The sequence below is a fragment of the Corvus moneduloides genome, chromosome 20 (genome assembly GCF_009650955.1).
Source record: "Corvus moneduloides isolate bCorMon1 chromosome 20, bCorMon1.pri, whole genome shotgun sequence".
Taxonomy (NCBI): Eukaryota; Metazoa; Chordata; class Aves; order Passeriformes; family Corvidae; genus Corvus; species Corvus moneduloides.
Genome location: NC_045495.1, coordinates 2,334,478 through 2,358,587, shown reverse-complemented (window position 1 = coordinate 2,358,587; position 24,110 = coordinate 2,334,478). Strand labels below are relative to the sequence as shown.

The window sequence follows — 24,110 nt, the reverse complement described above, 5'->3', positions numbered from 1 at the left end:
TCGCTTGGACCGCTCCGTCCCGCCGCCGGTTCCCACCTGTGGGCCGGGCTCTCCCCGCGGGCTGCGGGACCGGGGCGGCTGCCGAGGGCCGGGCTCCACGGCAAGGTGAATTTTGGTGTGACTGTGAGCCGGTACCGGGGGCTCGGCTTTGTCTGGGTGAATCTCCCTTCAGCCCTTCCTCCCGCAACCGCGGCAAGGACAGGGGAAATACTGGCCTGATCTTCCCGACCTTAAATGCAGTCTTTTCCCCCTTGAACAAAAAAAAAAAAAAAAAAAAAAAAAAAAAAAAAAAAAAAAAAGGCGGAGGGGGCAATCCCAGGTGGGGAGGATTTAATTAAAGCAAATCCAAAAACTTTCAGGCCTCCTTCCAGTCTCAGACTTCCCCGTCGGTGCGTACGGGGATGCTGGAGCGGTGGGGTCGGGCCCATTCCCCGCCGTGCGGCCCCGGTTGAGTCCAGCCGCGCTCGGTTCACCGTGCCCTGAGCCCGGACAGCACCTGCCCGTAGCGGGCTCCGGGGTCGGTTCCTCCGGGAGGGCACAGATTCCCTCATCCCCCGGCCGGGGGACGGGGCCGCCACCGAGGGGCGAAACGTCCTCGTCGGACGGAGTCCCCGACTGCGGCAGCTCCGTGCGCTTCCCGAAGGCTCCGGCAATTGACGGCGAGGCGAAACCAGCCCGACTGTCATCACCCGGCAGATAAACGGCCGGATCCCCGACGGCAGGGTGGCTCCTATTCACGGCTCATCAACGCCGAGCCAAGGGAGCAGTGGGAGGATAAGCCCCGCTTTCAGGGACCACCGCTCCAAACCACTCATCACTGTCACCGAGCTCGCTCATGCCTTGGCCCTAAACACCGGCGATTAATAAAAGTTTACTGTCGCTTTTTCTCCAAAGTTACACTTAGTCCGCGGGCCGGGGAAACCCGAGTGGGATCCGTTCCGCGGGATGCTCCAGCACTCTTCCAGCCGCCGCAACCTTTCAGCGGCTCCTCTTCCCCCAAAGAAAACCTGCTTCTCTTCCCACCAGGAAAAGCTGCCAACCACGACGGAGACGAGGGGAGAAGCGAGCCCCGAGCCCGCGCCCGACAGAACCGCGCAGCCGGGCGGCCCCGACGGCGGCGCCTCAGAGCCCCGTGCGAGGCGAAGGGCGGCAGGGGGAAAGTCAGGACCGAGCCTCGGCCGCATGGGTTGGCGTAGATTTACTGACTTGAGAGGAAACTCACCGGTTTACACTGCTGAGAAGGGTTTGAATGGATGAGTACAAAGAAAAAGTTGCCGAATTTGGCCAGTAAAAAGACTGGAAGAATGGAAGGCTAATACTGAGATATGCACGGACTCGGGAGGAATTACACAGCATCAGAGACTTGCTTCTAAACAGCGACAGTGCCAAATTTCTAATAACTGTGTAATATGCTTATTTATACCATACAAGGACTTACAAACCTCATTGTGCATAGCAGCTGGGTCATATTTCTTTACCCTTCCATTCCTCAGGCTCTTTTGCCAAGAGACTGGTACCAAACACTTCTAGGCTGAAAGGAAAACACAAAATTTAATCGCAAAGAAACGATGACAAGGAAGCGTGGGTAAGATACTGGCTGACGTGCAGCCCTTTAATCTTAAGCATCTGCCTAAAATAGATGCACTAAGGGGGTATTTGAAATATGCACGGTTTGAAATGCAAGTGATTCTCTGCTCCTAAATCGTTCAGCCCAATTATCCACATGTATTTCCCTGACCTGGGCACGTTTGTGGGCTCTAAGGCTTTGTTTTAAACTGTTAAGTAAATATTTTAACGAATGTTTTAAAACGTTGTAAACGAATGTGCTGCTCAGTCTCGCACCAAGCTCCACTGGAACCGGGTAAATCAAACGAACAACCATATTCCAATTTGTTTTTAAATATTTGGGGGCGTATTTGTTAATTTTATCCCAGCGTACCAAGTGTACTCACCCCTTGTAATTTCAAACAAAGCTATGAGAGTTGCAGCCCGGCAATGTTAATCCTGTGTCCAGCAATAATTAAACTATGAACGAATATTCATGTATCTAGACATTTTTTTAAAGCTAAAGTATTTTTGAAATAAAATCCAACGATTGTGGAATTGGTCTAATTTTTAAAACTAACCCTAATTTTGTCTAAATGCTCTGGATTTTTGTTTTTCAGTATGCACACTTACTATTTTTTAAAGTAGCATCTAAAACACGAACGTTTCAAATCCATTGCACATTTTTTAAAGGAAGAGATTTTACCATGAGCTCGGCAAAATCTTTGTGAGAATGAATAATCCAGAGATCACTGCCCTGGTGAGCGTCAGACTGAGATAGTCCCCAGTGGTATTTCCCAGCCAAAGCTCTGATTTAACTTCAAGATATACATACATACAAAAAAACCCAAAACTGCAATTACTTTTTTGGTTTTTAATTAAAAGAGCCCTAAAGCTACAGCATGCTGGAGGATGGGAGCAGGCAAATGGAGCCACGCTGGAACGGGAATGATGGTTTAAAAAATAAAAGGAGAACAAAGCCAAGTGCTCGGCGCATTGCGGTTTCTCTGCAGCCTGGCTTCCAGTGCCACAGCGGCCCCAGCTCTGCTTCCTGCACCCTCCAAACTCTGCTGTGGGATGGGGTCTGAGCAGGGCCTGCCACTGGCACGGGATGGGGGCCAAGCAGGCTCTGCCACCGGTGCTCTGCCACTTACAGCGGGTCAGTGGCTCTGGTCACACAATCCCCCAGTGGTCACCGGCACTGCTGAGGCCTGGAGGACAGCCTGGGAGAGAAGGGACTCAGGCAGTGGTGTGGGTCAGGGTGGCAGCCAGATGTGTGCATGGAGAGGGGACAGCAGCCCCAGGGCAGCTTGGTGTCCTGTGGGGACGTTGGTGGAGTTGGTGAGGACACGTGGAACCTCCTGGGTGAAGCCGCTCTGGAGCACTGGAGCTGTGGTCAAAAAGGGGAGGCGCATCAATCCACCAGGTGACACCACGGCAAGTCACTTCTCACCAGGCAGGAAGAAAAGAGGAGAGGCTTGTCTCAAGCCTTGCATCCGAGCAAGAAACTGCCTTAAGGTATTGCAAACCCAGCCCGGCACACTGGCAGAGCAATGTGTTGTGGCTCTGCACGGTGTCCTTGTCATCGTCCAACCATCACCGTGCAGGGGATGGGGGACTGGGAGAGTCCTGCCCAAAGTGATTTTTTCAAAATTTGTGCTGGGGATGAGGAGGGGGTTATTACTATGGGAAGTCACTGTCCTCCAGGGTAAACAGAGGAAAATGCTGGTCTGGGTGAGAAATTCCCAGCGGGAGGAATGAAGGCAGCCAGCTGCCAGCTGTGTCTCTGCCCTGGATCTGGGCATAGACACTGTCCAAGCCTCCATGTGGCACAGCATGATGCTCTGCCACAGCAATCGGAGCCAGTGGGGCCAAACAACCATATTCAAACATCAGAGCCCCCTCAGGGGCCAGACCCCTCTGACCCACAGCCTGAGCAAGGCAGCACAGCAAGCCCTCGCACCCCACCAGAGCCTGCAGCTCTCTTTGGCCAGTCCCTTTTGACCACGGTGCTTCCCAGAGGGAATCTTTCCTCTTTCTCCCTCATCCAGGGCCAGACCTGCAGTGTGGCAAGTGGTCAGAGCAGGGCTCAGCCCTGGAACTATGAGGAGGGAACAGAAAACACTAAGCCAGGAGCAGACAGGGGCCCTGGGGATTTAAACCCTTGCCAGATGCCTACGAGAGCCGTGCATCACCCTCCCAGAGATCAGTCCTGTCCTGGGTCCTGGCTAAATGACCCAGAGCAGGTTTAGGGGCGTGAGGCTTTCGGAGCACGGGAAGGCAGCCGGGATTGAAAAGGACAGAGGGGAGCAGTGAGCAGTGGGAGCAGTCGGCCGGAGCGTAGGGGCTGGAGCAGAGGCACAAACGTGCACCCGGATGTGGAGCTGCTGGAGAGGAGGCAGCACAACGGGATGGAGGAAGGCAAGGTGAGAGGTAGATGACAGCAGAGAGGAATGGAGCTGTGGGGGTCTGGGGAACAGGAGGCTGGGGGAAAGGGGCCACCTCTGGGAAGGGTTTTGCCTCCAAGGGCAGCACGCATCACCAGCCAGCCTCTGGGATGTGGCAATTTGCTCCCTGCTCAGTCACATCCCTCCCATGCCTCCATCCCACTCCCGGGACACTGACGTGAAACACATTCCTTGGGCTGCAGTGGGGCAGGGCCAGGCCTGGGACACATGCTGTTCTTCATTTTGGGCATTCTCCTCCCTGCCCAGGGAGAGGGCTTTCTCTGAAAGCAGGGCTCAACCTTAGGGATGCCTTTGCTCCCCAGTAAAGGGACAAGAACTGCACAAAGGCCCCACATTCCCATTCCTGGGGAAGGTTCTCAACAGAAGCAAACATGAAGGGAAATAATAGCCAACTGAGATGGGGCCCAGAAGCTGGGAATTTCTTCCTCGTGGGACATGACTTGCTGTGGGACCCCAAATTTGCTGGAGGTAGAACGAGGGAAACTGGAGAGAGAGGAGGGATGAAATTCTGGAGCAGCATCTGCCCCTGGCTCCAGCAAGGAGAGAAAGGATGGCTGAGATTCATTAAATAAAGAGACAGGAAAACCTTGCTTAAGGAGCTGTCTGGGAAAGGGGCCATTTCAGGCCTGCTGTATACAAGTGCCAGTGATTTGGGGCCAGAACAGACAATTGCTAAAATTTCCTCCAGGCTCTGCTGTGCAAGGAGCTGCTCTCAAGCAAAGCAGTTACAGAAAGTCACGGGAGCTTACTGGTGCTTTTCTGCCTGGGTTGAGGGACCAAGCTGGCTCCGTCAGGAGAAGGGAAGGAAGAAGATCCCCCAAATTAGGAATTTTTTCTCACACAACAGCTCAGAGCACTGACCTGGTGGTGCAGAGAGGACAAGGCAGCTCCAGCTGGAAGGAGGGCACCTCTGCCACACGATGTTCAACCATTTCCATGCTGGAAAATGCTTGCCTGGGCTGGGAACATCAACCTGAGGAAGCACCTTGGCCAGTGGGGTCCAGCACTGGCCATGGAGCCTCAGGGACTATGGGGACAACAGGGCACAGAGCCAGCAGCAGGATGGTCCTCTCTGATCCTGACACAGAGAAATCAGGAGCTGGGGGGTCCCATCCCCTCTCTCCAGTTTTGCCATGTTCCTTGGAAGATCGAACCTCAGAAGTGTAAAAAACATGGATAAGAAATGCTGGTCAGTGCTTTCCATACCAGCATCCTTCATGTACAGCACATTCTCAGCACCTCCAGCCAAGGAGAACGCTGTGGTTTTGCCTCTGTGCTGGTGGCACCGACAAAGCACAGAAAAGCCTCAGAGCTCGAGATAAATGCCCTGAACCAGATGAAATCAGCCAGGAACACCTGATCCTCATTCCCACAAGGTTATGGTTAAGGTTGCAAAACGAAGGAAGTGCTGCACTGGCATGCTGGCAGCAAATCAAAGCAAATGACATTAATTAAAGCATATGTTAGGAATAGGAAATTAAGCTAAAGCAACATTTCATCTGCAGCGTCTTCTCTGGGCACTTTAGAAAGGGTATAAGTTTACTGTAGAGAAAGAGAAATGAGGAGGCTGGTGCAGAGGATAGATGTGCGGGAAGTTAAAAGAATTAGAGGAGAGTTTTAAAAGCTTTAGACTATACACTCAAGGTCATGTTCACTCTCTGTATTTATTTTGAATTGTGAGTGAGGGGGAAGGCTGAGAGTGCTGGCTGGCACTGCAGGAAGACTCAGGCTAACATGGACCATGCATCCTTGACGAGGGGGCTCAGCCCCGAAATCGGGACCCTCGGCACTCCTCCCTGCATGGCTGCACCAGGCACTGATGGACTTCAGCACTGGTTTTGCAAAAATACACATAATTTCCCAGTTTTGCTTTTCTCAGCTCACTCAGCCCAGAACTTAGCAAAGCTCAGTATATTTCTCTGGGCAGCTGGGAACAGGGGCACCACTGTCCCCTGCACAGAGGGGAAACTGAGGCACGGCATGATTAACAGTCTTGGAGCACGGAGCAAGCACAGGGCTGGGAACACTGACCAGAGCTGCACTCCAACCCTGTGAGGAACCACGAGCAGGCCCCCCAGGCCCTCTCCCACAGGTCTGTCTCAGCCATGGGCCCTTCCTCCTGCTCCTGCCTTTGGGGCTGGCAGCAATGCTGCAGTCCCGACCCATCGGGGGCGTTCCTGGGGCTGCACTGACGCACCAGCCACCCGTGTCATCCCAGGTCACCCAGCTTTTTTCAATCAGGGCCACATGCCTCACTGTGCTGGGGCTGTGAATGGGGCCAGCCTGTGGCCACTTCCACGTGGCCTCTGTGCCAGCTCACACGGTGCATGTAGGTGCCTGATGGCATCAGGGCCCCATGTCCCCGACGGAAGGGGCTGACATCCCCACTGCCCAAGCTGTGCCAGGAGCTGTGACACGCAGTGGGGCAGGAGCATGGCAGGCTTTCCACCCAGTGCCCTGCTGCACGTGTGCTCCCCACGCTCCCCTGGGGTGACCATGGCACGCACAGGGAGCGATGGGCAGAGTCAAGGCGCGAGTGAAAGGAACTGGGCAGCCGCCTGACCCCAGGCGCTCTCCTCCTGCTCTGCTCCGCTCCCAGACCGGCTGCCGTGTTTCCCTGGAGCCATAAATTGCTGGCCGGGCCCAGCGCGGCCGCTGCGGCCTCCCCACGGCGGTGTCTCCGCGATGAGTTACGAGGAGCGAGCGGCGCAGCCAGGGCTCTGCTCCAGAGCCCCAACGCGATCGAGGCCACGCCGCTCCCTTCGCCTGCACGCTCCAGAGCCCCTTTCCTCCCGCTCCCACCCGGCCCACGCTGCTGCCCTGGACGGGTTCACCCCATGGGACCCATGTGCTTCCTGGTTTTCCAAGGAGGGCTGGCTGGAGCGCGGTGTTTACCCAGGGCGAGCGGGCAGATGGCTTGCTGACAGCTTCAGGAACACCTTGTAGCAGTTGCGGTGATTCCCGAGATCCGTTGCTTCCCATTTCAATTCACACATCATGATTTCTAAACCTCAGCTTGTACCTTCCCAACAGAGCTCCCCACCTCCATCCTGGCTGCACGCTGTCGCTACCGGCTCGGGAATGACGGGGAAGGGGATCCTGTGGCAGCAGCAGCCACCCTGTCCCCGACACTGCCTCCTTCAGTGGCCTGGGGCAAGTCCCTTAACATGCCAAAGGAAGGGGTACTAGCAGCACAGAGGCTGGAAATTACTTTGAGGATGTAAGTACTTCTTAGGGATGAAGAATTCCTTTTCCACCCCCTTCTCCAGCTGAATAATGGTTGTAAATATATGGGCTGGAAACAAGGTAGTGGGGTCTGAGGTTGGCATGTGTGAGTCCCTCCTACTCATGGTGTGGAACATCGGCACTTGGGATGAGTCCCTGCCATCTACTGCTGGGGACCAGCATTGTCCCCACTGGGCTGTGGGAGCCTGGTCAGCCCCTGATGCCATTTGGGAGCAGCTCACAGAGGCCAAACTGAAGCTGGGACCAAGCTTGGCTGTGGTGGCTCCTATAAGCAGCCTAAGTTTGGTCAGCAGGAGGCTCACACCCAGCTTCCCCACCTGGAATAGCTGCTGGCCCCCACCTTCTCTCGAGGAATTGCTTTCTGGGCCTGGTGGGACCCCAGAGCCAGTTGTGGGGACCTTTGTGCTCCCAGTGAATTCCCCAAGCAAGTGTGAACCAGAGCATCTCGCACTTGTGTACATTCCCCTGCCCTCCTTGTGCTGCTGTGGTAGAGCCTTGGCCTCAGGGTGACAAAAGGTGTATGTTTTTCCAATTAAAAGAGCCAAATGTGTTTTCCTGCCAGTATTTAGTCCAGCCTAACATGCAATGTCTACACTTTAACCTTGAAGAAGCCTCTGGAGACACTGCAAAATAAATCAATACTAGTCCACGAGCTGGAAAACAGAACCAATAAATAACTTCAGAGCAGCTTTTCTGTTTACCCTATGAAATTCCCACTCTTGGCCGTGCGCTTCAAAACAGCATCTCAAAATAAAATAGAAAAGAAAAACAACCCCCTGAACCCTTCATTAGTGGCGCAGCATGAGGCTCTCCAGCCAGGCAGAGCTGGTTTCAGGTTGCAGGTGCAGGGCCAATTCTCCACTGACCTCTGGGCTGGGATTTGGGATTGAGGTTGCCTGTGCAATGGTTTAAAAATATTAAATAAAAAACATTTAAAAAATATATATACACCCTGCATGGTTTCTTATGGCATGGAAGGTGCTGGAAGAGAACAAGCACGTGGGTGCTTGGATATGAGTGTCCCCAGCCTGGTTCCTGAGCCTGATCCACAGCTCCAGGTGCTGCAGCCAGGACCCCTTGAGCCCATTCCAGGCATGGGGATCTGCACCCCACCAGCAGCCCAAGGTTCTTACCTGGTGTCATTGCTGTGTCCCCAAATGAGGAGGGATAACCGTGGCTCTCAACCTTCTCCCTCAGCTCTTTCCAAGTCACCCGCTTTGGGGCCAGCCAGGGATTCACCAGTTCTTCCTCCTTTCTGACAATAATAAACGTGTCTTTAGCATTAGCATAAAATAAGATTTACAGGAGCTATTAAAAGGCAACTGAAAGGCATTTTTCTGCATCTTGTTGAGGAAAAGTTTCATGTGGGAGGCAGGCGAGTCTGTAGGACTGGGCACACGTGTGCAGGGACACACAGGGATGCATGGGCAGCGGGCACTGGGGACCCACCTGTGCATGCAGAGATCTGCAAACCCCTCCTCACACAGTAGTGGGGTGAACTACCAACAGCCAGGGGTGCCATCGACAGCCTGTGCTGCTGGCACCAGCAGTGACACGAACACACAGCAGGGTCAGGATGCACAGGGGCATCCCCCGCACGGGGCAGGTGCCACACGGAGTGACCCCGTGCTGCACTGACTGCCCTGGGATGGACAGACGGACACAGAGCTCCAGGCAGCTGCAAATGGAAGGGTGGCAGGAGGCAAGTCCAGCTCCCCAGCACGGCAGGGATGTACCACAGGGAAAACCCATTCTCCGGCAGGGGACAAATTGAAGCAATTTCCCTCACATCCCTCTCTTTGTGCTCGCCTCCCCTGAGGCTCGCTGTTGTCAGCGTGCATTACGCAGGCAGGACAGCTCTATTAGTCATCCCCTTAACCACTGGAAAAACACACGGAGCAGCCGTGATTAGCAGGGCTGAGCCGCACACGCACGGTCCGGCCGGGAGAGCAAGCCCTGGGGCACGGGGTAACCTGCTGGAAAAGCATCCCGGGGAGCCAATCCCAGAAGGAAGCAGAAGGGGTTTTTTTACGTGGTGATTCAAGAGCAAAATCTCTGCTGTCCCATCCCCACTCGGAGCTGCTCCTCCTGGAGTGGGATATGTGTTTCCTCGGGGGCAGAAGCAGCTGCCACCTCCCTGGGCTGGGCTCTGCCTCTAAAGCACTGACCACATCCCAGGAACTCCAAATCGCCTTCCCTGAGAACTAGCAAGGAGGAGCAGGACCAGGAGTTAATCATGCTGGAAAAATCAGGGCAGCCATTTACAACTTCACACTGGTCTGGCACCCACTCCTGTGGCCGGTTTCTCAGAGCAGCTCAATTTTCACTGAGGCACTGGAAGTGTCTCGGCTCTCAGGGAGCAGCAGACTCGGTATCAATCTCCAAAAAGCTTCAAGCTCCAAAGCATCCACCAGGAGAAGGTGGTGAGCACCTGAAATCACAGCGCTGCACCCACCTGCCCAGATTTATCCCCAAAGCCAAGGTCAGCAGGACATCTCGTGCCTGCTGGAGCACAGAGCAGGAGCAGACATTCCCACCGTGGGGGCAAAAGTGGAACAAGTTCAGGGTCTTGCATCCAGAAGGGTGCCTGTCCCCGCAGTGACCGCGGCAGAGGATCTGTGCATAGGGGTAGGTGTGAGCTTTGCTTTGGGCTCGGCAGAGGAAGGTCTCTGTGCCGTGTAGCAGCTCCAGGAGTTCTGTGGGAAGTGGGACGCAGGCAGTGTTGGCTTTTTATAGTTGGACGCCAGGAGAGAAACACAGGGGAAAAGGGATGCACAAAGCTGCAGCTCATACGAGCTGAACCCCAAATGCATCCCAGACTGCAGCTCACACATACACATCCCTGTCCTGCTTTGGTGCCACTGCTGCAGCCCCAGATCCTGGTGCCACCACTGCCACCTCCCTGCTCCTGTCCCTGTCCTGGACCATGAGGGGAGAGGGCACGACCTCGCCGTGCCACAGGCAGGGTGTGTGTCACACCCATCACTCGCCTGCAAAAACGTGCTTTGGGTATGAACTGGGCAGATTTAGCAACTGTAGGGCCTTCTGTTCTTCCTTACATCTCTGGACCATTTCCCCACCCCTTAAATGCTTTACATTATTTATTACATTTCATTTAACCCCAGCCACGTCCTCCAAATAAAATTTATTTTGCAGCTGTCATTCAGGTTTACTCCGGCCTTAACCTCGTAATCCTATTGATTCCCTCATTATTCTCGGAGCGCGGGATTGATTTCATGCCTTCTGTGTTATGGAGAAGCCTTTGCTCATTAATCTCACACACATTTATAAACAGTCCATCCTTCTCATTCATTATTTTCTCATTCCCTGACTCACGAGGTTCTCAGCTTGTCTGCTTTGCCTCCTGATTTTGGGGTATGGATGGAGAGGGAACATGACCCCTCTCCTAAAGGGCATCCACTCTGCATGGAGATCCTCAAGCCTGGATCTCCATGCCCAGAGGCAGAGGGTGATGGGCTCCCATGCAGGGAATCACCAGAAAATCCCCCAGACTTGTGCTCTGCATCACCTTTGTGACATGCCCTAGGACTGCATCCCGCTCCGGAAATCACTGAAACCAACTGGGCTGGGAAAAACAGAGAACCAGAACAAATCCAGCTCAGAAAGGTCTCCAGATGCACCTCCTGCACACACCAAGGAGTACCCCACAGCCAGGCCACGCTGCTCAGGACCCTACAAGGGCATTGGACAGGTACAAGCAGTACCTGTTGCTGGAGTTTGCTGATGTACACACACGTGCATGCCTCCAAACACACCAGAAGTGTGTTTATAGGGTGTGATTAATCATCCTGAGCATTTCATAGAGCCCCATCGCAGTGCACAGCACTGTACAGTGTATGGAGGAAGACCTGACCCCTGTCATAGAGGCTTAGAATAAAAAAGTAGGCAGACACTATAGTTCAGACACGTAATAAATCCCCCAGAAGGGCCAATCTCAAATATTTCAGCTGTTTCCCCCTCCTCCCCATAATATATGATTGTCTTTGTTGGATCAATACAGAGGGGCTTTGTGGAAGGAGCATGTTTTAAGGGAAGATTAATGTACTGAATTATATACACAGCTAGGAAGAATTCTAATATTCAACTTCCAGGAGGAGAAGGAAGGTCTGTGGCATCAAATCCTCCTTCCAGGATGGGAACACAGCTCCTGGTGGTGCAGGAAGGCAGGGAGGTGTGAGCACCTCTTGCTTCCAAGGATCTGCTCCTGTGGGATGGTGGCAGGAGCCTTCCTGAAGGGATAGATGGATCTGGCCAGGATGGGTGGATTCAATGAGTGCTGCGATTTCAGCATGGCATAAACCAGTGTGCCTGGGCTGCCCCACCTGGGGTTTGGGGCACGTTTTGTCCCACCACAGCTGCCCACGAGGCCATGCACCACCTCACCCTCCAGACACAGCCAGCAGTGAGCAAGCAGGGCCCTGCAGCAGGAGCCAGAGGGATATTTGTCCCTAAACACTTATTATTTACCCACAGCAAAGCCCCGTGATCAGTTCTCTGGGTGCACAGACACCCCCCCCACCCTCTGTTCAGAGCATCCTGCACAAATGGATGCCCCTAATCTCATTAACGTGTAATGACACAGGGTTGAGCCCTGGCTCTGGTGAGCAGCACAGGGCTGGCTGAGCCTCACCAGCAAGGTGTGCATCCTGTGAAGCACAGGGCTATCATATGGAATAAATTTAACTGAATCAAGTTTTGATTAAATGCCATAAACATGATTGATTTGGTTACATACCCTCTGTATGACGGTCTGTTTAATTTATTTTTTCATTCTGAGAAGGGATGTTGCATTGATCCCAAACATTAGCTTTGACTACCACCATAAATTCCCATTTTAGGGCGACCTGCAGCAGCCTTATTAATATTTTTACACTTACCCAGCAGTTGCCAGGGTTAACCCTTTCAACAACGTGCCCAAATTGTGCAGTGCTGTGGGAGCAGAGGGTGACCTCAACCAGAACCAGGGGCTGCAGCCAGCAGAGGAAAGCCACCACCCCTCCTAAACCTGCTTCCTGGACGCCTCAGGGCCAGGGGGATCAGCAAAAACCCTGCGGCAGCATCTCCACAAGCACTTTGGCAGTGGAATTGTGCCCCAGGCATTGCCACAGCATGTCCAGAGTGGGCTGTTTCTGAAATCCCACAAAACCCAGCACACCTCTCACCCTCCTCACCACGCCTGCCTTTGGACCAACACTACCACAGATTTCCTCACAACAGCTTCTATATCTTTCTTTTTATCAAGGGGGGGAAAAACCTGCCCAAATATTTTTTAATATTACTAATAAATTGGAAGAATGCTTTATGTTTTCAATATATTTTCAATTTACTGCCATGGTCAGTATCTTGGTTGCTATGTGTATTTTATAAGCAACGTCAATGATAACCAGATTTAGCTGTTGGTTTCTCCATAAATACTGTGTTATCCACCAGAAGTGATCTCTGGTAACACAGTGTCATTAAAAATAATGCTGGAAAGCGTCAGGGAAACACCAAAAGCAAAAAGAATAAATCACTTCCAAACACGTCTTGGAGATACTGGAATTTCTGAGGGCTTATTTGGAAGATAAACTGATTTTTAACACATATTTTGGACAGATCCTGCAATCCCAGTATCCACAAAACCCTCAAGTAACACATGAGCTCATTGCAGGCTCTCCCTGCCCAAAGCAGAATGGGTTTCTGTGCACTTGCACTCAAGACAGTGACAAAAGACACTTTGAGCCTGTCCAGGTCTCATCCCTGGCAGGTGGGGACTCTCACAGCACACAAGTCCATCAGCTGGAACCTACCTTATATCATTCCTATCTGCTGTGTGGTTTTATATCATTCCTTTCATAAATCCCAGAATGGTTTGGGTTGGAAGGGACCTTAAAAATCATCCCCTTCCACCCCCTGCCATGGGCAGGGTCACCTTCCATTATCCCAGGCTGCTCCAAGCCCCATCCAAGGATCTGAAGAGCTGAGCAGGACGTGCTGTGAGGGTATCTCTAAATCCTGAATTATTTAGCAGAAACATTTCTGCTGTCCTCCCTCTAACCCAATTAAACTATATTTAATTGCAAACTACATTCCCTCTATTTTAATCTCTCACTCACCTCAGCTCTCTTTTAAGAGCTGGACAGTTTGTTCTCACTGAAGTCATGTCCATCTCTCCAGGGTGCTCTGCAGTCAGGGAGGTTAAGGGAAAACATCCAAATCACTCAGCAAATGACCCAGCACAGCCTGAACCACCACAACTCCATGGCACATAAAATCCCACCAGTCCACAGCTCCCCCCAACCAGCACCTGCAGTAGGGCTGTAATTCTTTAATTAATGAATTAATGAATGCTCTGAGGTAAATTCACTAATTAATGAGTGCCAAGCTTCCCAGGACCCTGAAAACATGACACAGGAGTTAAATCACCACATCACCAGCCACCAGATACATGGGAGAAGTGTGGATGGGTGCTGGCACCCAGCAAGTCGCAGTGAGCCTCGTGCTACAGCCCTGGAAATACAAAAACCAACACCAGACCATGGCAGCACGAGGGGTTTGTCTCCCCTCACTCTTGGCAGAAGCCAGGAAAACCTCAGCTCAACAGCAGCAGAGTATTTTCCCATGATATGCCGGCTTTCTTGCTTTGGAAAAAAAAAAAAAGGAATTATTTAAAGGTTTCATAGCCCCTTTTCATCTAATATTTAACGTGCAAGAGTTTCTGCATGCCCAGGTTAGGTAAACGTTAGAGAAGATTGTTTATAGAAATTATATACAGAGCGGTGCTGGTTTAATTTATCAAAAAAGGTTTTGTTGAAATAAATTCATTTTACAGTGAAACCCACTTAAACCTGTTAAAGGAGTGACCTCGTTGCAGTGAACCTGTTTGTGCTTCACCTCCAGGGACAGCTCGAGCAGCACCACGATAGCATCTCCCAGTGTAAATATTCCCTGCTCTCCCAGAGTGTGGGACAGGGCTGGCAGAAACTGTGCCAAGGAGAGGGATGCCAGGTGCCTCAGGGGATGGAAGGATGCGGCCTTTCCCTCACAGGCAAATTTGGCCACCACTGCCAAATTTTTAGTGGTTTAGTGCTGCATCCACCCTGCTCGTGCGAGAGCTGGGAGCAGGGGGTGGCAGTGGGATTCGAGGGCTGCACTGGGATGCTGCAGGAGAAATGCAGGAGAAAAGCAGCTCTCAGCAGGGGTAAGGGATGGGGAAAACCCTCCATCCTCTCCCTGCCCCTCAGCTTCGTCTGCCACTGCTGCTTTGCCATGGCGTCGATTGCTGTTGACACCGCTGCCGTTATCAGCTCGACCGCACCGCTCTTATTTGGGGAAATTGATAGAAATAACCCAGTAGCCATTTTTCCCTTCCCCTGAAATTTATTGCAAAGTGAGGAAAGGCAGAATCTCTGCTCTCGCCTCCCCTCTGCTGGCTCCAGCAGCAGTTGGCTCACGGCTGGTTTCGCTCCTCTGCTTTAAAAGTTAAGCTCAGTGAGGACAAACCAGGACTGCACGAAATAGAGGGGGAAAAGCCCACCAGCATTCCTCCCTCATGGCACAGGTCAGATTAACAGGGGGAAATTAATGCTAGCAGGTTTAATGGAGATGAAATGCTTTAGGAATGAGCAGATGCATTAATTTGTAGCATGTGGCTTTGAGAGTTAATCTCAGTACGGAGCAATACCGGGAAGAACATTCACTCATTCATCCATTCAGGAGGCATCAGCCAGGTACAGGGCTTTGTGCAGTTCCCACAGTCTGGCCTAAAGGTATTTATAGTCTAGAGCTGGGGGAAAGAAAACACAGAAAAAAGGGATGGGATAAGGGAAACTGTGCTTTGGAAGCAGTCTATGCAAAATCCACCAAGGCAGAATTAATATTGTCTCGTTAACAGAGGGAGCAATTTGAAATTATATGGGAAAGGTGGATAAAACCTGGAAAGCATAAGAGCCAGCTCTGATTTCAAAGTCCATGGGAGCATTCCAAGGCAGAGCTTTAAAATTAGAAACAGCATGCAAAGTTACTTTTCCATTGAAATGTCATGTTTTCCTTGAAAAGAGCTTTTTCCATCTCGAGAATGTGTTTTGTCACCGAGCAGTAAGTGCACTTCTCCCGACAGATCTGCTGAAGCAAAAACTCTGGGAGAAAATGGAGAATCACATCCGTGGGCTTGGCAAACAAATAAAACAACAACAACAAAAAAAAGAGATTGGGCAGCACATTTCCATCAGAGAGGTTTGCAGCTCATCCTGGGTTTCTGACACGACTTGGCCCCTCCTCTCTCTGTTGCCAAATTCAGGTGTTGCCTCCGGCTTCTGCCCGGAGCGCTGGTGGGGTGAAATCACTTGTGCGTGATCTAGGAAGGAGCAGATCCCATTGCCAGCCGTCACTTGGACGCAGGAGAATCCCTGTCCTCCAGGCAGTGGTCCCTCTGTCATAGGGGGGATCCACCGGCCCCCCCCGAGCTGTGACAGCCACAGCCACCACCCTGGTGGCCAACACAGTCACAGCTCTGCTGGACACTGTTACCCACCACCCTCTTATTTCCAGGTGGTCCAAATGCCGAACCCCACAAACACACTCTGTGGGACTCCCCTGCATCCCCCCCAACACTGGGTGTGTGACAGCGGTGTCACCAACCACTCCTGGTGTTGTCCCCAGCCACACCACAGGGAGCCGCAGGGGAGAAGAGGAAATTTAGAAAAGTGGGAATGTAAAAAGGGAATGCAAAACTCCAAGAAGTCCCTGGTCCCCGGCTTAGCAGTGACCCCACTCCCCAATGCAAAGCTGAGCTCACCAGCGGGACAAAAAAGGTCTGGAGAAAGAGCCCCTCTGCCATGTCCCCCACAAGCAGCCCGGTCCCACCACGCTTTCCCGAGCGGCCACAAACACACGGAGGGAAGAGCCTGGCAGTGCAGGGGGGTTGCTGCAGGGCAGCCCCTCCCCGTGCCCGTGTCCGGGGCTGGCAGGTGCCGTGGGGACGCGGCCCCTCCCGCGCCGCTCCCTCCGGGCCGCCGCAGACAGCCCCGCTTTGAAGCCCTGCCGAGACTGGCGGCAGCGGCGGGGCTGGAATAAGATGGCTTTTAAACTCGGAGTGAGATGAAAAGCAGCCGGAAACGCATCTAAAGGGTGACTGGAGGGCTAAGCCTGCTTTTCTCATGCTCGTTTATCCCGGGCTGCTCCGCCAGAGACCGAGTCCCTGGGGAGCTGCTTTCTCAAGCTCTGCTGCCTGCTCCTTGCTGCTCACATCCCTCCTCTGCCGAGAGGTGAAGCAGCAACAGACTTTCAGCAGAGATGTAAAAAACGGGTTTTTTGTCATTAAAGATCCCGTGGCGTCTCCTGCCACGACTCCCAGGAGCCCAGTCCTGAAGCAGCAGCCGAGGTGCTTCACCCCAGGAGCACCTATGGTTCCGGAACAAGGGAAGGAAACTTCTGTGTTGCTTCTTGGAGTGATTTGAGAGGAGAAATGGGAGACTGGAGAGTGGCGCTGCCCGGGAGTGGGCAGCATTCAGCAGACATGCACAGCACCAACAGGAGAAAAATCCCTTCCCCAAAGCACTCCAGGCTGAATCTACTATTCCTGTGTTTTCTGGGCACCGACCACCTCTTCCACTACACTCCTAACAGAACATGCTATAAAAACGTGCCCAGACGCCCATTCCCCACGGTGCCAGGCTACCAGCCAGCCAAGAGCAAGAGCCAAAGGAAAGCAGAGCTGTCTGGGGCACATCAGAGCAGAGACATCACCGAGTCCCTGTTGCTTCACAGGGGAGACACGTGGAGCACCTCTGGGCACCATCAGCTGAATCATTGCTCTAACAGAGCAGCCGAAACTTTAAATCAGGTTTAAAATACCCAAGGACCTTGACTGGCTTTTTACCTATTAGATTTCTGCTCTCCTGTCCATTAAGCATAATGGAAATGGTTCTGAGAAAAGCAAACCCAAAATGCCACGGCTCTTTCCTCTTGGAAAGAATTTCTTTGGTCATCGCCTGCACAGGACCCTACAAGAGGCATTAGGAACACAGGAGAAGCACGGATCTAATGAGATTTGTGCTAATTCATGTGATTGTTTATAAGAACTATGCTGCCCTAAGCCTGTTAAGCCGCTCTGGCTGGCCAGGACTATCCCAGCTCCGGGCCGGCCTTGGCTGTGCACCCTCCAGAGGCTGAGGTTTGCTCAGAGCAGCTGGGCACACATTTTGCCTGAGAGAATACAGAGAAATCTTTGCCATTCCTCCTAACTAGAGCCCTCAGAGCACTCTCAGAAAAAAGTCTCACTCTGTTTTGATGAGGATGCCCTCCCTGCACAGCACCAGGCTCTGTGATTCATGTGCTGCACCCGTGTAAGCTCTGCACGTGCAGCCGGGACAGCAAAGCAGGAGCAGCCCCAGGGCTTTTCTGCATCCTGCAGCTGCCAATCCACCACCTCTGGGCTTCTCACTGGGTTCTCCATCAAGAATTTCCAGTACCAAGTGGTTGTTGAAGAAGAACACAGGGACAAACCCTCCCAGTTACTCACTCCCTGGCTCAGATCACACAAACTGGGACCATCTCAGAGCTGTGCCTGAATTTCCTCCCAACACCCTGCTGGAATAAACTGTTGTTGCTGTTGTTGTTGTTGTGTGTTCCCTTCTCTTTTTTTCTTTTTTTCTATCCTTGACTGAAAATTGTCTGAGCCCTCCTCTCTTCTCCCAGCCAAGGAAAAGGTTACCCCAGCAATCAGCCCCGTGGTGCCAAAGAGTCTGCACCGAACTCAGCTCCGGCCTCCCCGGCTCTGGGGGAACCAGACATAAAGAGGGGTCTTTAATCTCAGACGTGCTCGCTGATAATCTGCTCTGCTATTTGCAGATAGGGTAGTCTAGGCTCTCCCAGGCTCCAGGGACACACAGGGAGGGCAGCGGGAGCCAGGACCAGGTCCTCTCCCAAGCCTCGAGCTGGCCGTGCATCTTCCTTCCAAACCACCCACGGCTCATGTGGCCACCAAGGCACCAGGACATGATCCTGTGCCCCCAGAAGTGGGAGTTTTGGCCTTGGATTTGTAGCAGTCACTTGGGAAATTATAAACAGCTTGTTCCCATTCTAGAAGGATCACAAGCATTGCTGGGGTCTCAAAGTGACTTGCAGAGGGGAGCAGTGAGATGGGGAGGGGTGGGATCCCCCTCCCAGTCCTGAAATGAGGGCCCAGCAAACCACCCCAGGCCACAGGCCAAGTGTGTGAGCTGCCAAAGCCATTTTTTTGCCACAAGAAGCCACACTGGGGTGTCCCAGGGCCAGGGTCCCTCCAGCCATCCCTTCCTGGGGTCAAGCACTGAAGCACATTCCAGTGCTCCCCATGGTGAGGGGCTGGCTTGGCCACTCATGCCCTGCCCCACACTTGACCAAGACCACACACAACATTCCCCAGACAGCCTAGTAAGAGGGACTTCTTCCTCCCTGCAGTAGGGCCAAAAGGAGGAAAACATCCATCCTCCTGTTCACATGGGACAGGAGCCTGCCACCCAGCCAGGGAAAGAGCAGTTTCTCCTCATGTCACCAAAGAGTTTCCCCTCATGTCATGGCACTAATTCAACATGACATCTCTCTCAAAAAGAAAAGGAAAGCTGAGAGTTCTGCCCAGTTCTCCCCCATCCCAGGAAAATGGGCATTTCATGCAGGCAAAGGGCTCAGACAGCCAGAGGGATGGTCTGTGCTTGAAAACAGGGGAAAACCAAAACAATCCAGCTGGAATAAAAATCCCTGCAAACGCTCCCTCTCGTGGAGGCCGGCTGCTCTCGTGCTGTCTGGCAGACCAGGAAAGGTCTTGTCCCAAAACTTTCCCAAGGCTCTGTAGGAATGAGGGGAGCTGGTGACACCCTCCCCTGCCATCACTACACAGCATCCCTGTAATGCCAGCCTTCGGTTCCCACTGGGACCTTTGGAATGAGTGAGACACAGCAGGAATGGGATGGGGTGAGCTTGGAGCTGGGGGCATATATATAAACATAGATATATGTATATCTATGTCCATCATCCAGGATCCTGGATGCATTTGAGGGTTTAACAGCCAAATGATTTCCCTTCTTGCTGATGTGGGCAGACAGGAGTACAGGGGGAGTAGAGGGAAACCCCAGGGATACCTGCTGGCATTGACCTTGGCTGAACCCCACACGGAACTGGCCTCTTTTAAAGCCATTTTGAGGGGGTCCCTGAGGCCTGACATGGTCTGGAAGGGGAGGACAGCTGGCCCAGGGACAGCAGTACTGCAGTGTCTCCACCAGCTCATTATTTCCCAGCCTGGGGAATTATTTCCCAAAAGCCTTTAACTGATTCCCCCAAGCCTCACAGGATTTTGCACTGACAACACCTTTCTGCTGGGAACCAAGCCAGGATCTCCACAACGTTATTTTGCAAAGACAATTAGGTAGTCCCTCAACAGCGCTGTCTCATTTTAATTAGATCTTATTTCCAGAGAATTACCGAGCATGCCAGGCCCAAGGCTGGAGGCAAAGGCCATTTACAGGAATCAATGGGAAGCGAAGGACAGATGTACCTGTGCTCACGTCACCAGCTACAGCAATGCCAAAGGGAGAGGAGCAGCCTTCCCCGCATGATTTCATCCCTTAATTCCTCGGGCAATGTAAGACCTTCCGTTCAGAAGACAGAGCATCACTGCTTCAGGCTGCTTGTTGGGCCTCAAGTGCCTTGGAGTGATTATTCTCTGCATTCTGAGGGTCTCTGGAGGTGTAGAAGGTGCACTTTTGGCAGAACCCACAAAACTGGGGAACAGTGCCAGATCCTCGACAATCAGCTGGGTGGCTGCTCACATGAGCACATGACAGGAAAAGTGAACAGACACCCACACAAACGCCCTCAGAAAGGTGCAACATGGCCATGCAGGTGGCAGGACACAGGTGACAGATGGACTGGAGGGTGGGCACAATGCGGGGTACCTGCCACAGATCCCCCACTCCTGAGTCTGTAGGAAGCCAAACCCCTGGGATCACTGACGGTGCCACCTGTACGGGCTGCTGCCTCCGAGGAACCGTCCGGGGACCCCCGGGACTCCCCCCGGGACCCCCGACACGTCCGCGCCCCCGGGACCGCCCCTCGGCGCGGCGCCGCTGTTCCACCTGGCGGCGAGCTCAGGGAAGCGCCGGGATTCTCGGGATTTGGGGCATATCCCAGGCAGGGAAAATTCCGGGTTTAGGTTTGGGTTTTCCTGCGACCCCACAACCAAGCGGTGCCGTTCCAGTGCCACTGCCCTGAGGCGCGGGCTGGGAGCGGTGTGGCCCCGCTAGGAGAGCAAAGGAGGGGACAGCTGGGCTCCCCCCGCCGGGAGCCTCCGCTCCATCCCGTCGGATGTCCCGAGCAGAGCCTCCTCCCTTCCCGGCGCGGCTCCGAGGAAGGCTTGGGAAAAGGCCCGGGCGGGCGCCGAGGGGCGACGGACCTGGCTGTCCCTCGGCATCACCCGCCGCTGTAAACAACCGGAATAAACCGAGAGCCTCCCCTTTCCCCTTTCCCACCCTGCCTGAAGAGCACGGACGGAGCAAACGGTGCCTGCGGCTAAGAACCGGCTTCGTATCAAAATAAACAGCTGCTTTTTCACTGATAATGTTTTTACCCCCCCTTCCCTCCACCCCCCAGACACCCACACGGATCAAAGTGGCTCTGGGAACCTTGTGGCAGGGAACACCCTGGACGGCTGCTGCGTCCTTCCCACAGCCCCGGCCCTGGACAAGGACCGTGCCCCCGCGGGGATAGCGGGCCAGAACCGGATGAGTGGGGCTAAAAGCCTTTGAGATGCCGGTGCCCGGAGGAAGGATCCAAGCAGAGGCTCCGGGGGCTCAGCCCTGGAGCAGGCAGAGGGGACAGTCATCGGCAGAGACCGGCTGTATTCCACACCGGGGCTCAGCCCCGCAGCCGCGCATCCCGCCCCGAGCGCACAGGTGCGGCGGGATGCGCAGGTGCGCAGGGATGCCCGGCCGGGATGGGGGGCGAGGCTTCACGGGGAAGGGGGGAGTGGGTGTGTGCAGAGCCCGCCGGGGCCCCGCCGCTGCCCTTTGTCTATTGATCCGCGATCGGGAGCCGCAGACAGAGCGGCGGCCCCGGGGGTAATTGGGGCTCCGGGGCCGTGACCGCGGCTGCACCCCCCTCGCCCCTGCGCTCCGCGGGGGGCAGGGCCGGCGGTGCCCTAATTGGGAGCCGGGGCCGGGGCTCGGCCCGCTCCGCTTTGTCCCGGGTGCGGAGGAGGCGCGGCGGCAGCACGGCGCCAGCCCGACATAAAGAGCTGCCGCCCCACCGCCCACCCGCTGCCGGTCCCATCGGACCGGGGCTCCCTTCCCCGGCAGCCGCACCCCGCGCTCGCGCAGTCGAGGCTGGCAGATGCTCATTGAAATGTTCTAACGGGAGATTTGGTCCTCTGTGTGGCAGCGACAGGCCTTGGGATTCCCCAGGGCTGGGGGAGCTCCTGATGTGGGGCAGGATCCTGGCACCACGGCATGCCCAGCCCCATGGCATCATTCTCGGCCCTTCTGCAACTTTCAGTACTTAAGGGGGACTTATAAAAAAAGGAGAACGACTTTTTACACAGGCAGATGACAGGTCAAGGAAGATGGTTTAAAACTAAAAGAGGAGAGATTTAGATTATATGTTGCTAGGAAATTGTTCCTGTGAGGGTGGTGAGGCCCTGGCACAGGGTGCCCAGATAAGCAGTGGCTGTTCCATCCCTGGCAGTGTCCAAGGCCAGGCTGGATGGGGCTTGGAGCAACCTGGACTCGTAGAAAGTGTCCCTACCCACAGCAGGCGGTTGGAAAAAGAGGATTCCTCCCAACCATTCTTTGATTCTCTGGGATAACAGATGAACGCAGGGCTGGCAGCCCAGATGAGGGCCAAGGGGTCCTGCAAAGCCCCCCTGGGCTGCACAGGGACAAGAGCTGTGGCAGCGTTCCCCCTCTGCAGGGCCATGAGATGCTCTGGCAGGAGTTCATGTTCCTGTTTACAAACACCCGCCCGTGGAGCCCTTCCAGCAGCACTATTGTGCTGCACGGCAGCTCAGCGGCCAAGTCGGCCAGGGTTTGTCCACCAGGCCCACGAAGCCCTCAGGGCAGCTCTGCTATTTTTAGTGTCTGGCCAAGCACCTCGTGCATTTAGCTGAAGAGATTCAGAACTCACCACTAAACCTAGTGAAAACTTCGGTGTTTGAGGACCTCGCAGCTCTGGTGGCACAGCACCTGTGTTACCTGCTGGTTAAACACCAGTTCATGAAGTCACCGGAGCACCCAGCACTTCACCTTTGTGACTTGATTGTGACCGCAGTGACACAGCCAAGCCAGGTCTTGCCAGGTGCAGAGCAGCAGAGCCTCGGGGGTGCTGTGCTGGATGTGCCTCCGCAGGGCCTCTCACGGCCTTTTCATAGCTGAGGAAAAGAAATCCCAGTACAGTGCGTGACTAATGGGTAGCTGCTCATCGAGCTGCTTGAATAGGGTTTCTCAGAGCCTGGGGATGGCAAGGGCAGACGTGGAGCAGCTCAGCTCCTGCTGAAACACCCTGGCTGGGGGGCCCAGGCCCTGCTCCCTGCCTTTGGGCACTGTTTCTCGGGGTCACTGTCATGAGCCCACAGAACACTATTCCCCTCCTCAGTGAAGAGTGGCTTTGTGCTCAGTGGGTACGTGGGGATGTCCCACTGGCACCAATGCTTGGTCCGCAAGCCGGGATGGATGACAGGGCTGTTCCTGACCCCCTAGGACGGCAGGAACCCATCGTGAGGCTGCCCCACCACGTCCTGCAGCATCGTCACCTTCTCCCCCCTGTGATCGTCCCAGCCACCTTAGCCTAAATCCAGCATGGTTGGATTAGAGAGAAAAGGGCCAGAGGAGCCCCCACACTGGCACACGTTGCGTCCCCTCACTAAAAATAGAGCCCATTAAATTGCTGCACATCCTGAGTGATGTTTATTTGGAAATAATCCTGCAAGCCTAACTTTAGTCACTACACGTCCCTCCTCCAGGGGAAGACTTTCCCACCCTGCTAGTCCCCCCTGCAAGTGGAAATTGTCACAGAGGCAGCATCTCCTCTCCCGTCGCCGAGAAACTCAGCCCCAGCACCTGTCCTCAGTCACTGGGGGGGTTCAAAGCCCCTTCCCCGCCCGCAGCCCCCGGAAGGCCGGGACGGGAGCGCGGGGGAGGCCGAGGAGGGGCCGCGCCCGCCCCGTTCCCCCCGTCGGGGCCGCGCGGCGGCGGGAGCGCGGCGGCGCCAGCAGAGGGCGCCCTGCGCCCGGCGCTGCGCCTCAGCCCGAGGGGGCCGCGCCCCCGCCGCGCCCGCGGCCGTAAATCCCGAGTGGGAGAAGGGTAATTGGTGAGGAAAAGAGCTGCTCGTTCCTCCGCGGCCGCGCCCCGAGACGCCCCGACCGGCTCCGGGCGCCGGGGGAGAAGTGGGGACTTAAAGCCCACGCCCCGCGGTAGCCCCGTCCCTGGCGGTACCCGCGCGCTCGGGTCGCTCCGCCACCGTCCCGGACGGTCCCGGCGTGCCCGGGTCGTCCCTTCCCCGTCATCCCTTCCACATGACCGACGGTGCCGGTCTGCCCCGCTCACTCCATCCCTGTCGGTGCCGGTGTGACCAGAGCTCGCCTGTCGCCGCCGGTCCCGTCCCCGCCGCTGCCGCGGCCCCGGCGGCCCCGGCTTTTCTTCCCCGGCTCGCCCCGGGGACAGGGCTGGCACCCGCGGAGGCTCCCGGTGCCACCTCCCGCCGCACCCGCAGCGCCTCCGCGCCCCCTCCCCGCGCACCTGCCGCGCCCCTCCCGCGGCGGGGCGAGCAAGGCCCTGGAGGCGGCCGCGCAGCCCGGGGTGTTCCCATCTTTCCCCGTCAGCCACG

The 24,110-nt window shown here is 54.7% G+C and overlaps 1 long non-coding RNA gene across 2 annotated transcripts; it reads right to left on the bottom strand.

Annotated features, from left to right (window-relative positions):
* Positions 1-1,879: 1,879 nt before the first annotated feature.
* LOC116453962 lies at positions 1,880-24,097 on the bottom strand. 2 transcript variants are annotated; one of them, XR_004243974.1, is made up of 5 exons: positions 24,023-24,097; positions 22,413-22,656; positions 8,393-8,514; positions 4,875-5,167; positions 1,880-2,935 (listed from the first exon to the last, which is right to left on the bottom strand). It is a non-coding gene; the product is annotated as an uncharacterized LOC116453962 (long non-coding RNA). The 2 variants fall into 2 exon arrangements; XR_004243975.1 differs by lacking the exon at positions 4,875-5,167.
* Between the last annotated feature and the right edge of the window lie 13 nt (positions 24,098-24,110).